Genomic DNA, 16,256 nt, shown 5'->3' with positions numbered 1-16,256 from the left:
GACGGAGCGCAAGCTCGGGTTAGGGAAGGATTGGGAAGGAAATCGGCCGTGCCCTTTCAAAGGAACCATCCCGGCATTTGCCTGAAATGATGTAGGGAAATCACGGAAAACCTAAATCAGGATAGCTGGAGACGGGATGGAACCGTCGTCCTCCCGAATGCGAGTCCAGTGTGCTAACCACTGCGCCACCTCGCTCGGTGACGTTGAGATGCTGCTCTATGACTATGGTTGGTACCCATGTTTTTTTCCTATACTTTTACACAGAAATGAATACCAGATCATTCAGTTTGGTACGTACTGCTGGCGCAAGGTTGCCTGGGAGTGGAAGGACGGGACCAGGTAAGGGCTGAACATCATTTGCATCAAGTTTTTTGATACCCTCTGGAAAACAACTTTAAAACAATTTAACAACAATTACTGATAATTGATAACAATGTTATCAAATATTTCAGTGAGAGTCAGATGTAAAAGCTGCAGGGCACAAACACGCGGAGGAAGCGAACCGGTCACAATTATCGCGCTCACATAGGGGAGCAAAATTATGGTAGGCGCATGGTCTCGGCGCCGAAGCAACGAACTAAAATTAGCTCATCTTGCATGCAAAGGCTCTGTGCCATGACAAACAATGGAAAAACTTGGAGCCGCCAGGTGTATGGATGACAACCCATTGCTCGCAGCCGGAACTGGTCAGCCAAAGGATTAATGAGACCACTCCAGTTTCCGATGCACGTCCCTCGTGTGCGGAAGATGCTCAGCCAGACCACGCTGGCCCGTTTCCCCGGAGAGCTGCGTTGCCCGTGCTGCCTCGCCTGCTGCCTCTCCCGGAATAATGGTCTCAGTGGCGGCAAAAGTGCCACGCGCCCTTCACGCCAAAGATTGTGTTCCAGCAGACTTGGCGCGAACTATCCATCGCGCAACGGTTCACAGTTAAAAAAAAAAAATTTTTTTCACTTGTTATCGATGCTCCGCTTGTGTTTGCATGAATGGTGTTAAGACTGATATTAATGTTCAATGTGCTCGTCCAAGGAGTCTCTCAGATGGAGTCTGTGTGATGTATGGAGTGGCTCTGTACTGAGAAAGAAAGCTCAATAAAATATTCCATTTACTGTATTGTAAAAAGCTTTGTAATGTTTGATTTAAATGTTCAAACGAATTTTTCAGGGCTTTTATTGGTCTCAATATGAAACGGTGCAGCTCTGAAGTGTAAAATGCCGTTGGGATCTCAAAATATTTTAAATTTCCGAGAAGAAAATTGTATGGTGCTGTAATCAGCAATAAATTTCGGCAATTCTTCGGTAGAGGAGACCTTTCACAATGTCTTTAGACTGAAGAGCCCGATGGCTGTTGGCACCACTGTGTAGGGTGACGCTGATTGCAGGTGACACTCCATAGTGTGAGCGGTGGAGTGACGGACCGGTTGGGCCCAGTGACAGACTAGTGGTCGAGAGAAATTCATATCTGCTTTGCCTCTGAACAACTACAGGGCGCATGTGTTTTCTCCCGTCTGGATCTCGCGAGTAGTACATTTCGTGACCAGCTTGATTTGGGATTTCAGTAGTTCTGTCGCAGGCATTACCACATGGCAATCTCTGTCTTCCACTGTCAATAACACCCCATCTTCACGTATCTCCTCAACCTTCCTCATTGTTTATAACCTGACTAGAGAGGTGTGCACCGTGTAATTCCTACAAAACCATGCTTCTTCACTACCGGTACCTTCATTGACGTGTATAGCCAATCGTTATCCATATTTACTTCCACAGTTGTATTTACTTCATGGTAGTAGAAAGGCAGGTTTTGACGGCTAGGCTCTGATACAATCTGAAGTTCTGATGGTAATTTTTTCAGCACCTTCCTCAATACCGTCACATGTTACTCTAGTGGCAATAGGATCAGATTCAGTTGCCCATATAGTGTCTGATGAATGGCTGCCTGCAAGCTGGGTAACTCCTCTCTTGTGCCTCCTAGTGACTCCAACAGTCTTGTTAGCGTTAATCTCGCATCCAACACTTCCTTTCGTGCTTGACCTACCTCTAAATCCCAGTTTAGAGTTATACTTGATGCTCTGGTGGAATCCATTACCTACTTAGGTGGTTGTCGAAGCAAGCATTTGTTGTTCAGCACGCTGCTCTCCAAACAATACGTGTAGTCACAGCAATATCGATACTTCCTTGAACTGTTCCTGGCCCCCAGAGGCTATTTGTCTCTTCCATTATGCTAATTGCTGATTAATAAATCTTTTTTAAAATTGGCTGCAGAGGCCATGGTATTCTGTATTGCCTCGAAGGTATCCCGTGTTGCGTCATAGGCGTCGTCGGCAACGCAACCCCTACCCTCCGCCGTGGAAAGAACAAATCTTGAAACTTTACTTAAAGTTCTCCTCAGATGCTTAACCTTGTCATGCAATGCAGTCTCAATGGCTCCCTGTGCATTTTCATAGCTTACACGTTCCCTGCAACAATCTTCCTCTTCCGGTATTACTGACGTTGCCGCTAACGTTCCATTTACCAACTTAATCCCTCGGCGCCAAATTATCCTCATTGATGGGTATTACCTTGCCTCTGTCCTTATCCTGCACATATACACTACTTCATCTTACTAAGCAACATGCTGCATCTAATACATTACTATGCTCTAACAATTCCAGTATCAACTGTTAAGTCAAGCTCCACACTTACCAACAGCGACTTTCCAGTGCCACTGGACACACAATCATGCTAATTAAGCCTTAATGTCGCTGTACATGGTTTAACAGGATTTCCTTGTGCAACAGACGCTCCTCACAGTAGATCAACATTGACAACAGCTTCACCTGGCCGGAATGTCTTCCCACTAAGTTCCACTACATCTATTCGAAGGTCAATTACTGCATGATGCTGGTGCAGGAAGTGTAACTCTAGGATCATGCTACAGGTCTTGCATACATAAAGCACCACTTCAACACAATGCGTAAATTTGATTGCCTCCAACTGAAAATTCACATTATCGATCCCAGTGACCTTATATCGTTATCCCCAATCGCATACAAATTATAACATGGTGGGTCTCTCTTCTCCTACCCACAAAATCTCTCGAGGTCGCTGGCACATGCGCCCTTGAGACCAACAAAAACTTTTTACCATCTATTATACCCACTATGGCTTAAATCGACTCTCCGTTCGTATTTGCTCCATTTGCCTTTAGTGGGGACGCATTCGGTTGATCTGGGGTTCCCTTTTGAGTTTAATGAGTGCTTAGTACCACCAAAATTACCCCTACCATTATTCCCATAATACCGCTTCTGCTTGATACCACCACTACTGGTATTCCCATGAAACAGCTGATAGTTCATACCACCCTTATTATTCTGTGATTGGCAGCACTGCCTTTGCTCATGTCCATATGCCCACAATGAAACCACCTTATACTCACTACAAACACATTTCGTCGATCTCTTACCCTATCGTAACATCAAGCTCTTCAAATGCTATTGCTAGCCCATTTGCTATATGGAGATACATAGGCACACCAGTGTGCATCCTTCTAGATATTTCCGGTGCTAAACCCCTCAGGAAAGCATCGAGTGACCGTTGCTCAGCTTCCTGTAAAAAAATACCTTGTTTATACGCTGAATGTGGAGGTGGGAAGTGAAAGGAAAGGGAAGGGATTACTGATGTCAGCGGCATCGGAACATTACGCGGAATCAGCGGCGACGAGTGAAAGTGTGTACTAGACCAGGATTCGAACTTCGGATCTCCTGCTTACTAGGCAGGTGTGTTAACCACTGCAATATCTGGGGCACAGTGTAATCGCAACTGCGCGGACTACCTAGTCACACCTCACAGCCGATCCACATTCCCACCGAGCGCCGCTAATCCACAGTCCCTGTCGATTTCCTCCGTGCTCGCTACTCTGAAATTCCCGTAGGAGATCGGACGTACTTGTGGATCCGCACTGAATGAGGTGGATCCATTGGCATCTATGCAAACCAATTATATGAATGCATGGTGTCTGTTTTTCAGACATGTCTGAAAGAACAGACACCACGCATTCACACAAAACCTCGTTTGCTTGATCACTCTGCGTCAGTTCATACTTACGCAAATTAATGTTTCTAATCTTGTCCACAAAATCCCCTATGGCTTCATTAGGCCTCTTATAAATTACACTTAATTGCTCATGGGAACAGAGTGCACTATTCTGCTTCTTATTTCGTTGCACCAATCCTTGCCTCAGCTGCTCATAAATTTCTTCCTAATCTACTGCTTCTTTGCATTGTACAAGACAATCCGTTTCTCCCAAAAGGCATAATCTTGCTATTTCCAACAAATGCTTGCCCATCAAACTCCCTATGTCAACAGATGTTAAAAGATCCTCCAAAAACCGTAACACATCCTTGGATGAACAACCGGAAAAGGGAGTAACAAGGTTTACAACATCTGGATCTGCCCGCAGACTCTCTGGTTTCAACAACTGCAGCTCCTCATAGATTTAATCTGTTCTGTGATAAATTAATATCATTATTTGAAAATAGCTTTACACGAAAGCTAATCAGAAACAGCCATGTAAAAAATCATGGACCGCTAGAGGTATAATCTCAAAGGCAAATGTATCTGTCGGCAAGAACAAGTAGAGATTATGGAGTAACTGTACACTACAAAAACTACTTAAAATCATTAGAAAAGTTTTTAAAAATCAAGGGACATGACATAAAATAAGAAATCAGTAATTACAGACGTAAGGCTATGTGGAATGTAGTGGACGGAGACATGACAACTAACCACAAACAGAATAACGTCAGTATTCAGCTGAAAGGAATGACTATAAATGATGAGTCACAGGTAGCAAGTACATTTTAGTCATTTCTTAAGGTTACAGGGTACTTATAAATGGTGGAAAAATCGAAATTTTTTATGACTTTATTAAATCCTGTAGTCTTTCCTGATTACATTGATATATACATTATAGGGTTTCAAATGAAAAATGACCTATGTATACCAAAGTTTAAAGTTACGGTCATGTATGCCGCCACGCCCCCTTTATTTCTGTTACAGAAACCAGTGTTATTTCGGAAAGAACTGTGAACTTTTTGTTTACAAAGATTATACGTATGATACTTTGTATATGTAGGTAACAGTGCAGGTTTCTAGTGTCTGTAAATGATTTTCTTTGCTAGTACTTACTTTTGTTTCGCTGAAGCAGTTTGTTCACGTGTTACTGAATGTTTGTTGCCCAACTGCTACATATATTCGTGGAAGTACATATCCTTTAGTGTGCAATAAATACGAACTATGCCATGCATCAAGAAATTCAATAAAAGAAAATTCCGTGGTAACCAGTTCACAAACAAAGCAAGCCACACTGTTGAAAGTAACCTATGTATCAGTTCTTCAGAGAAAAAACTCCCAGATGGCACGCCTCCTGGTGATTCAAAGTTTTGTGTTGACAAATACTCTGTTTGTAGTGGATTTGTTGTTGGTAATGTTGGCATCTTATCTTCTTTGATAAAGGAAGTGGTGAATCAGAATTAGTGATTCTGGATAGATCCTGCAATAAATCTACCTCGAAAATGACTTCGAACATGGTGCATAATTCATATGATGTGAATTTGAAGTTAGTGTATGCATTGCGTCTAATAGGAAAGGAAAAAAAGGCTGCCCAAACGTTTTGTGGTTTGATGCACCTTCCACCTCCTCTCAGTAGGTTCAGCAAGTACATAAAAATATTTTAGGTGCCTTGACGGTTTTGTCTAAAGCATTATGAAACGTGCAGTAGAAGAAACCGTAAATATTAGTGGAACCAGGGACATTGCTGTTGCACTTGATGGGACATGGCAACGTCGAGGACATCGTTCCTTGAATGGTGATGTAAGTGCTACTTCTCTGGAAAATGGAAAAGTGTTGATATTGAGTGCTTATCTAAGTACTGCCACACCTGCCATGGTAACACTGAAGGACATATTGAACATCAGTGTTCTAAGAATTATGATGGTTATAGTGGAGCTATGGAATGTGATGGATCTACAATATATAACGTTAGATATATGAAGTACCTAGGCCATGGGGACTCTAAAACTTTCAATAAAATTAATGAGTTCAATGTTTATGGCGATACCGTGGTAACAAAACTGAAGTGTTGTGGGCATGTGCAAAAGAGGATGGGTGCTAGATTGAGGAAGCTACGAAGAGAAATCAAAGGAGAGTTGCTATCTGATGAAAAATATCTGTCTGGCCGAGGCAGATTGACAGGAACTGAAATAGATCTTCTTCAGAGTTGTTATGGACTGGCCATTAGACAAACTGCACCTCTGAATGATGTTACAGCAATGAGAAAAGCTGTATGGGCCACCTACTTCCATAAGTTGTCCGCAGATGACCACCCTGTTCACGGACTTTGCCCTAAAGGAGCAGATTCTCATGGGGGCACTCAGAATACAATGGTAAGTTTCAACCATTGCATATGGGAAAGATTATCCAAGAATGTTTTTGTAGCACCAAATACATTAAAAGTTGGTGTACTAGATGCATTGATATGTTTCAGTGATGGGGTGATAGGAAGGTTGGAAGTCCTGAGAAATTTAGGCATAAAATGTCACTCTAATATGGAAGATCAATTGCTTGCGTGTGACAGACAACTGGTGCATGAAGCAGAAAGATTCGCTCTTCAAGTTACCAAAGAAGCAAGAAGTGCTAAAAGGAATGCCAAAAGGAAGCTTGAAGATGAAGAAATGCTTCAGGATAAAGACTATGCTTCAGGAAAGTTCTGAGGCACAGTTTAATTGGAATCATATCTTCATTCGCTATTTCCGACAAGTTGCGACCGATTTCCTTCCACATACTTCCCTCATCCGATGGGACCGATGACCTCGCTGTTTCCTCCCCTTCCCCAGCCAACCTTACACTTACAGGTACGTATTTTATGACAGACTTACATGCAAAGCTTATGAAACTGTACATTTAATAAGGCATGCATGTTACCTTATTGTAACTGATTCTTCACATATTTTTAGCAATGAAGATAACTACACAGTGACCGAAATCTAGATACTCACTAAACATCATTTGCGACCGACTGCTGTACCCTTTAGTACTTGAAACAAACAACTGCCACAGATTAGGCACAAGGGGCAGAATGCCCAATTAAATTACACTGTGCACGTAGCACAGGCTCTAACCAGTGACACTTACAATCACTCTTAAACTGGGAGACATCCACCGGTTCCCACGACGTCACAAAAGTTACGACTCCTTGACTGTCGCTAAAACACAAACAATACTCTCACCACAGTATAGAACACTACAGTCTGTGGTTCAGACTTAATGCTGCAGGGGATGGTTCAACCTTCGCTGCCCACTGGCAGCGACGTCAACCAGCTCTCCTGACGCCATTCTGAAGGGGGGTGACGATGGCTGCTGTCACCACTCTCTGGCAGTGACGCCAGTTTCAGACACCACTCCGCAAGGCGATCAGTGGAATGAGGGGCCGGCAGGGCCCATTGGCAGGCTGGTGGTCGAGCGGAGTATCTTATTAGAGTCGAGTTACACATCTTGTCATTGAATACGCGAAGGAGACACACACCACTGCGGCATGGCAGGTTGGCAATGGCCAGCAGGTGGCTGCTCCTACCCAACGAAAAGATTCATGAGTCAACACCCTGTGACACTGACATCATGCTAGCAGAAACCAACAGGCTGATAGTTAGGTGATGTCAGCAGCACTCACTTCTTTGTATTGAGACTGCATTCCGCTGGGGTATACCCGAGCCCAGGCAACTCGGGCCCAGCTCATATGCACCTTGGAGATGAAGGAGACTGTCCTTCGTGGGACATGACCCACTGTCCCCTGGCGTGAGTCTATGGACACTAAGCGCGACTGCTAGTAGACTGCACTGCACACAAAATACCACAGCGTGGACTCAGTGTGGAAGGCAACTGGCCTGACCTTATCTCGAACCGACGGTTGCAGTGGGCGGTGCCCAGTCATCTTGTCCTTAATGTAACCTTGACTTCATCGATTCCAAATAAATGTGCTTCGAAATTCGCAGATATTACAGGGCTCTCCGGAGAATTTGTTACATTATTACCCAGCTCCCAGTCACATAGCTCATAACTTGTTTCTTGCCCTGATTTTGTGACAACATCCTTCAAAAATGGTTCAAATGGCTCTGAACACTATGGGACGTAACTGCTGTGGTCATCAGTCCCCTAGAACTTAGAACTACTTAAACCTAACTAACCTAAGGACATCACACACATCCATGCCCGAGGCAGGATTCGAATCTGCGACCGTAGCGGTCGCGCGGTTCCAGACTGTAGCGCCTAGAACCGCTCGGCCACTCCGGCCGGCCAACATCCTTCCCACTGTGGCTATTATCACTGCAAGGTGAAGGTTTGGCCACGCAAGGCTGGTCGGTCTTGCAATCCTTTTGCGTACAAACTGCTATAACCTATATGCCGCCACACTATATTTACTTGCCAGCAGTAGCTAACGAATTTCTCCACTGTAGGTTTCTTACAAATTCCTACAAGCTTTCCTTAAGGCTACGTAGCGAACTACAATAGCCTTTGTTGAAGATATTGATGATATATGCATCAAAAATAGCTTCTTTCGTATCTATGAGGATTAGCCAGTAGCTTCTGAGAAAAGGTCCTACAAAATCATTATGCAGACATGATCAGGAGTTTGCTGCCTGTCGCCACTGAACAAATTGTTGAGGTGGAGCTGATTGGTATTCTTGACATAAATCTCATTTTGCCAGAACCATTTCAATGTCTTCGTCAATATTTTTCCAGTAGTAATGCTCTCACTCAATGCGTTTGGTATGGCACAATGGTATATGTAGAGTAGCATTGCTTTAAGAGAATGCTATTTATCCTTAAGGACGCCCCCCCCCCCCCGCACTCCCCCACTCCCCCTACCCTTAGGAAACCCGTCACATCTCATGTGTTACGTCAAGGTCAGGATGTAACCCGATGCTGGTCATGTGGCTACCCATGCATCTGCAGCAGTTCTTTGTGATAATTCAAGGTCCCCTTCCACATTCACCCCTCTTCTCTCTAGGCAATAATAATCAAGCTATTCCTCCCTCTTTTATTACTACAGCGAATGTGGTGGGCCTCGTCATTCTTGTTCCGCACGTTGTAGAGAGTGGAAGGATCTTGGAGCGCCAGCATCAGAGTTATCCTTCTTAAGAAATGGCGGCAAATTTATTACTATCATTTATGAAGTAAGACATTTTACCGTTGTAGTGTGTGATTAAGTTACTATAATTCTATGACTTGTTGGTATATTCTGCAAAATGGTGGAAAATGATAGACCATACAATCATCTAGGCGAATTATATGACAGAGTATAATCCTACTTCGAAATGATAGTCTATATTACCACAATTAATGGTCCAAAGTGGTCATCTTCAAGTTCCATGTGTAAGTTAACGCAATTAGCAAAGTACTGGGCATTTTCTGGTAAAAATTTCACCTCCCACTGCTGTTTACAATTTTGACCAAGTTTTGCACGAATACCCACTCTGAGCGAGACGTTATGCAAATACCACAATACTACAAATAAACTTTTGCTACGAGAAACCCGTTGCTATGTTATTAATGTGTGATGACATAGTTTGTTGGAAACTATGGCATAAGCACACCATCTTCGACTGCTATTTACAACTGTGGTCGATTTTCTCTAAAGATACTACATTTCCATTCTAAGATAAACGTAAATAATAATTTTTAAATGTTAAGCAATTTCTGCACTGCATTAATCAACAACAAACACTCACAACGTACCTGGTAGCTGGCTGGAGGACAATGCCGTCACGCCCAACGGACGCTTTCCACCGGGAACCGCCTAGTTACAGCAGAGAAGAACTGTATGGCATTCCAGTAGCCCCCATGCCCCAGCAGCGCCCAGACACCACACAGACAGTGGGCGAGAGAGACATAGTTGATCCATGACAGTTAAAAACGAGAGATCAACTAGGGAAGATCAAGAAAGCCCACGTATGTACCGGCAGCACCAATAGCCGAGAGAGGGGCTTTATAAGACGCAGGATGCGACCAGTTGAATCACTGAGCAGAGGGTTCGACCCCGGTATCTGAGTGGTCAGCGCGATGGACTGCCAATCCTAAGGGCCCGGGTTCGGAGATTTTGTCCGCTCAGGGACTGGGTGTCGTGATGTCCTAATCATCATCATTTCATCCCCATCGACGCGCAAGTCACCGAAGTGGCGTCAAATCGAAAGACTTGCACCAGGCGAGCGGTCTACCCGACGGGAGGCCCTCGTCACACGCCATTATTATTACTGAGCAGAGGAGAAAGCGGTCTGTATTAACTGCTCTAATAACTTAATTGTGTGTCTCTCTAACAACCAAGAATGTGAACAGCGGTGGGCAAACACTCGATACACATCGCCATATACACAGGAAACATTTCGCTTCAGCCATGGAACGGCGCGAGATGTAGCCCGGCGAACAGTTGCAGCTGCAACTTTCTACGACTATTTTCTCGTTGATCTGAGCCCTATACCAGGTTCAATTAATAAATTAGCCCTGCCTTTTTGTTATAGGATCACGAGAATTTTATGGGACGGTCAACGGTGATAACAATGAGAGAGGCATTGTGCATTATGGAGAGGTATTTTATTTGGTGTATGTGTGTGTCACTGTTTAGCCATCTCTCATTTTCGACGCACGTGTAGCAGACGGTCCGTTGTGAAACCCTTTTAGTTATTGAGAGTTCTCGGTGAGAATGGAGATGGAATCCTGGAAGCGCTTTGACACACACATACACAGATATATTGGAGTTTTTTCGTTACCCAACCAGCAACTTCCCCCCCCCCCCTCTCCATAAGAAATGCACGTAGATCATTGTAAATGGTAACTTCTTAGGATTTTTGGCAGGCTAGGAAATAAGTATAACAAATATGCTCACACAGAATCTTTATCACTTTAATATCATTATCACTATTTATTATTTCAATAACATCAACCTTATTCTTGACTTATAATTTAAAGCAACAGTAGAATCATTTAATTCTTTCCCGAGCCAGTAATTTGACAAGTACAGAGAAGATATGTTCTCTAATTCCAACATGTATCTATTTCCTATCCTGTAAAAGTACCTCTTGAAGTTTTATGGCCTTAACAGTTAGTTCCATTCCTTCCTAAAATTCTTCTTGTAACTGAAGGGATTTTTAATTTTACCTCTTACTTTATCCATAATAGAGGAAAGGTGCATATTATGCGATCTCTAATATGAGACACCCCAAATCTGCTCATGTTAGGGGTTGTAATCTGGTGGAGAGTTTCTTAAACACGTCTATTGTGTGCCAGACGACGACACAGCGAGTAGGAAGCCATAGTTGAGCCGGACACAGTACGTAGAGGTTGATACAAAATTTCTTGTGTTTGGAGTTTTTGCGACATCGGTGTTGAGACAATATTTCAGCTTAGAGGTGAGTGGACATTACTGTACTCTTTTATTGTTGTTATTTGTAACGGTATTACCTATAATTATTGACAATTAGGTTCATTTTCCAACGAACGTTGTTAGCAAGTAGGTGATTCCTTGTATAAGATGTCGAAATTCCTAATATGCGATAGTATGGGGATCCAAATATGTGACACTGTCACATATTACAATACCTGTCGCATATTGGGGGAACTCGTTCTCTCACGAATTTTTATATGTAATTTACGCAATACTATCATGAGATAACAATATTTCATCATTAATTGTAGTAAAATTTTGGCAACTGCATTTATTTTAATTCGATTAAATTATGATAAAGAGGGATTACTTTGATTAGTCTTCTGATCAGAAATTGGAATGTTTTCTGGAACTTGATGGATGGTGCACCTGCAGGATCAATATCAGCTTGTCATCCAAGTGGCTGGATACAAACTCACATTTTTACTCAGTGGTTTGATCATTTTGTGAGTCATGTAAAGCCATCTTCAAATGACCCTGTCATTTGTATTCTTGATGGACATTATTCCCACACAAAGAATCTCGATGTGTTAGATAAAGCACGTGAAAACAATGTTCATAAAGGATGTTCTCCACCTCAATCAACGCATAAGTGATGACTGGGTGTTGTGTGATGTCCTAAGGTTAGTTAGGTTTAAGTAGTTCTAAGTTCTAGGGGACTTATGACCATAGATGTTGAGTCCCATAGTGCTCAGAGCCATTTGAACCATTTTTTTCAACGCATAAAATGCAGCCACTTGACGTCGGATTTATGGGGCCTTTGAAAACCTACTATGTCCAAGAGATAGAAACGTGGTTGTCAAGTAACCCAGGTCGTGTTATCACCCCATTATTAATAGCCAAGTTATTTGGGGCAGCTTACAACCGAGCAGCAACAATGGAAGCATCTGTGAATGGTTCAAAATGGCTCTGAGCACTATGGGACTCAACATCTTAAGTCATAAGTCCCCTAGAACTTAGAACTACCTAAACCTACCTAACCTAAGGACATCACACACACCCATGCCCGAGGCAGGATTCGAACCTGCGACCGTAGCAGTCTCGCGGTTCCGGACTGCAGCGCCAGAACCGCACGGCCACCGCGGCCGGCCATCTGTGAATGCCTTCAGAAAAACAGGTCTCATTCCATGCAACAGGAACATCTTTAGGGAACATGAATTTTCAACTCATCGCCATGCTAACGCTCTTCAAGAAAGAGATGCCAAAAACGAAAATGAAACTACTGATGGTGATGGTCAAGCTGTCAGACAGGCAGACATCAGACCTCTCCCACACATCGCAAAACCACCTGGAGTTAGTCAAATAGGTCAAACATCGCGTTCGTGTTCTGCTGCGTTACTAACTTCAACTCATTATATGAAGCAATTGCAAGAATGTAAACAGAAGAAATCAGAGGTTGAAGCTAAGAAAGCAGCGCGAAAGTTATTTGGGGAGAAGAGTGGAAAATCTTCGAATCGTAGACCTAAAGCAGAAGAATCGTCTAGTGACTCGGCATCCGATGTCCATCTTGATGACAGTGGGGATTCAGACAGCAGTGATGACGATGATCCAGAGTGTCTGTTCTGTACTGGGCGCTTTTCTGAAGGCAGACACGGGAAGAAATGGGCACTGTGCACAAAATGTTATCGCTGGGTTCACGAAGATTGCGGTGTCACAGAAGACAATTTTGTTTGCCCCGGATGCCGTAAATATAAACCTAAGTAGTGTGAAATGAGTGAAGGATAACAGAAATGAATGAATATGTAAAAATTTTATTTTCGTATGTCTTTATTATGTAATAAAATAATTACAGCAAAATATTATTACTGTCTCATATTAGGAAACCTTGATCTCATTTCTACGAAATGCCTTGTTTGTGAAGATTTAATAACTACACTGAAAGTTTTTTTATTATTGCAAATACGATAATTGTATGATAAAATTAAATAATGCAAGATCTTATTACCATCATAAAAAATACCATTGCGTTTACTTTTAGGTCTTTCAAATGGGTTTACAAAAGTGTGTCTCATATTAGGCACCTTTCCTCTACTACTGTTAAAAAATTCCACTTCTTCCTGGGCGTAAGCTGGCAGCTCTCGCACCCCACATTAGTTGGGTCATGATGACGTCCTGATCTCAAAAATTGTTTGTCTGTTTAATAGTTCAGTCTGATAGTAGTTCGGACATACGCATATGCAATCCCTGGTTTCTCATATCCGCACTAAAATAGGCTTCCATGGAACGGCAATAACATTGTTCTTTGGAAAACTCTGCTGGGTAATTTTAGGGAACGTTCGTTTGAGGTAGGGAGCATGATAATTCCACACCAGCCATCATATATCTCGAACAGAGACTAGACAAATAAGATAAGAAGGATGGAAGGGGCGAAAAGAAGATTTAATTATTCGAGATCTGTATCGCTTAAGATTTAGGTCAATTCTCCTTATTCTACAGACAAAGAAGAACAACGAGATACTCGTATTTAAAGATTTAGCGCATCGTTCATTTTTTCCCATAAGCTATTCGACAGACGAGGTCTCCGATTTCCAGTCAAGTGATTAAAATTACCAAGCGGAGGTTCGAGTCCTCCCTCGGGCACGGGTGTGTGTGTTTGTCCTTAGGATAATTTAGGTTAAGTAGTGTGTAAGATAAGGGACTGATGACCTTAGCAGTTAAGTCCCATAAGATTTCACACACATTTTTTAAAATTAAAATTACACTAGCATTCGGCCAAGTATTCCTCGGCCATAGTCAAGTAGTATGGCTGCCAGTGGCCTGCTGGTGTGCCCCGTATATAAACTAGCTGCCGGCTGTGACGTCAATGGTGCTTGCGGCATCTCCATATATGGGGATACGTTGACTTGACGTTCGATGCGTCCGCTTCAGTTGCGCGATCGTTGGATCCCATGCCGTGCTCAGCTGCAGCCTACAGTTTAGGATGTTATCGGTGATTTTTATTTCAATAGCTTCTTTAACTACACAATCCCAAAGCCTTTAGTGCGAGCCACGACGGGTGTTCGTCAGATTTTATCCGGTGTCCGTTTTCTAAAGCATGCTCACTTTTGCCGGATTTAAATGGATTAGCGTAGGCTATAGAACCACTCATGCTCCTTCCTGCTCCCACAATACGTATTGTTATCCGACGTAAGACTGGCCACACTAGCAAGGTGTCTTATAAACGTTACCGCTGCAACCTCGTTAGTGTTCCTAAATGCCTCGCGATAACTTCACGGTAAACCACCATGCATATCGAAGCATTTCTCGAAAGCTGGAGCCTACAACTGATTATGGATCAAGGGGTGTAACTGAACTGCATCTCTCGTGCTTGTGATTTCTCTTCGCTGTGCAATGTAGGGAACTTCTTAATCAGCGAGGTAATTTTTCATCTGTCAGTAAAAGTATGCGTCACATGGTTGACTAAACAACTTATACTGTATTTTAGCGAAATTGCTTTTAATGAACACGTCAGTATTCCATTTCATCGACAAACAATTCATCATACATCACAAAAAATGTTCAAGCGACATACTTCGGCAACAACAAAAGATAAAGAAAAAACATATGATTGCATTTGAACAGAGGGCGAACAAAGACGAATCTATGGTGTTAACCAATACGCTATCGATTCACTCGGCTTTTCTCTGCACGAGCGAACTGATAATGTTGCATCGAAACTTTAACCTTCTCTTGGAAGGTACAGACTTTCGGTACTGAAACTGAAATAGATGTTTCATTATTTTCACCCTTATTTTACTCTGCGAAGTTCTGCCTGCGTAAGACAGCGACCTATGATGGGTTCCACTTGTTAGCTGACACGAGCGAAATGTTGGCGGAGCGTTAGCTGTGTGATGTAGTTTTCGGGAAAATCCTACATTTAAAGTTTCGAGAAACTCCTGCATTTCTCTGATTGTTGACAGGGTTTTTATCAGCCACACTTACAAAATAATTAACCATTTCATCAATGTTCCTTATTCCTGACACATTTATTCGTATTTCATCCTAGCTTGTGCCAAATTCAAATATTTCGCATTAAATGGGTCTTCAAGTTGAACAGCGTATACTTTAGTCATTGTTGTGGTCTTCAGTCCTGAGACTGGTTTGATGTAGCTCTCCATGCTACTCTATCCTGTGCAAGCTTCTTCATTTCCCAGTACCTACTGCAGCCTACATCCTTCTGAATCTGATTAGTGTATTCATCTCTTGGTCACCCTCTACGATTTTTACCCTCCACGCTGCCCTCCAGTACTAAATTGGTGATCCCTTGATGCCTCAGAACATGTCCTACCAACCGGTCCCTTCTTCAAGTCAAGTTGTGCCACAAACTTCTCTTCTCCCCAATCCTATTCAGTACCACCTCTTTCTTTATGTGATGTACCCATCTAATCTTCAGCATTCTTCCGTAGCACCACATCTCAAAAGCTTCTATTCTCTTCTTGTCCAAACTATTTATCGTCCATGTTTCACTTCCATACATGGCTACACTCCATACAAATACTTTCAGAAACGACTTCCTGACACTTATATCTATACTCGATGTTAACAAATTTCTCTTCTTCAGAAATGCCTTCCTTGCCATTGCCAGTCTACATTTTATATCCTCTCTACTTCGACCATCATCAGTTATTTTGCTCCCCAAATAGCAAAACTCCTTTACTACTTTAAGTGTCTCATTTCCTAATCTAATTCCTTCAGCATCACCCGACTTAATTAGACTACATTCCATTATACTCGTTTTGCTTTTGTTGATGTTCATCTTATATCCTCCTTTCAAGACACTATCCATTCCGTTCAACTGCTCTTCTTAG

The sequence above is a fragment of the Schistocerca piceifrons genome, chromosome 3, assembly GCF_021461385.2.
Source record: "Schistocerca piceifrons isolate TAMUIC-IGC-003096 chromosome 3, iqSchPice1.1, whole genome shotgun sequence".
Taxonomy (NCBI): domain Eukaryota; kingdom Metazoa; phylum Arthropoda; class Insecta; order Orthoptera; family Acrididae; genus Schistocerca; species Schistocerca piceifrons.
The sequence above is the reverse complement of the archived record's forward strand: the minus strand, read 5'-3'. Positions refer to the sequence as shown.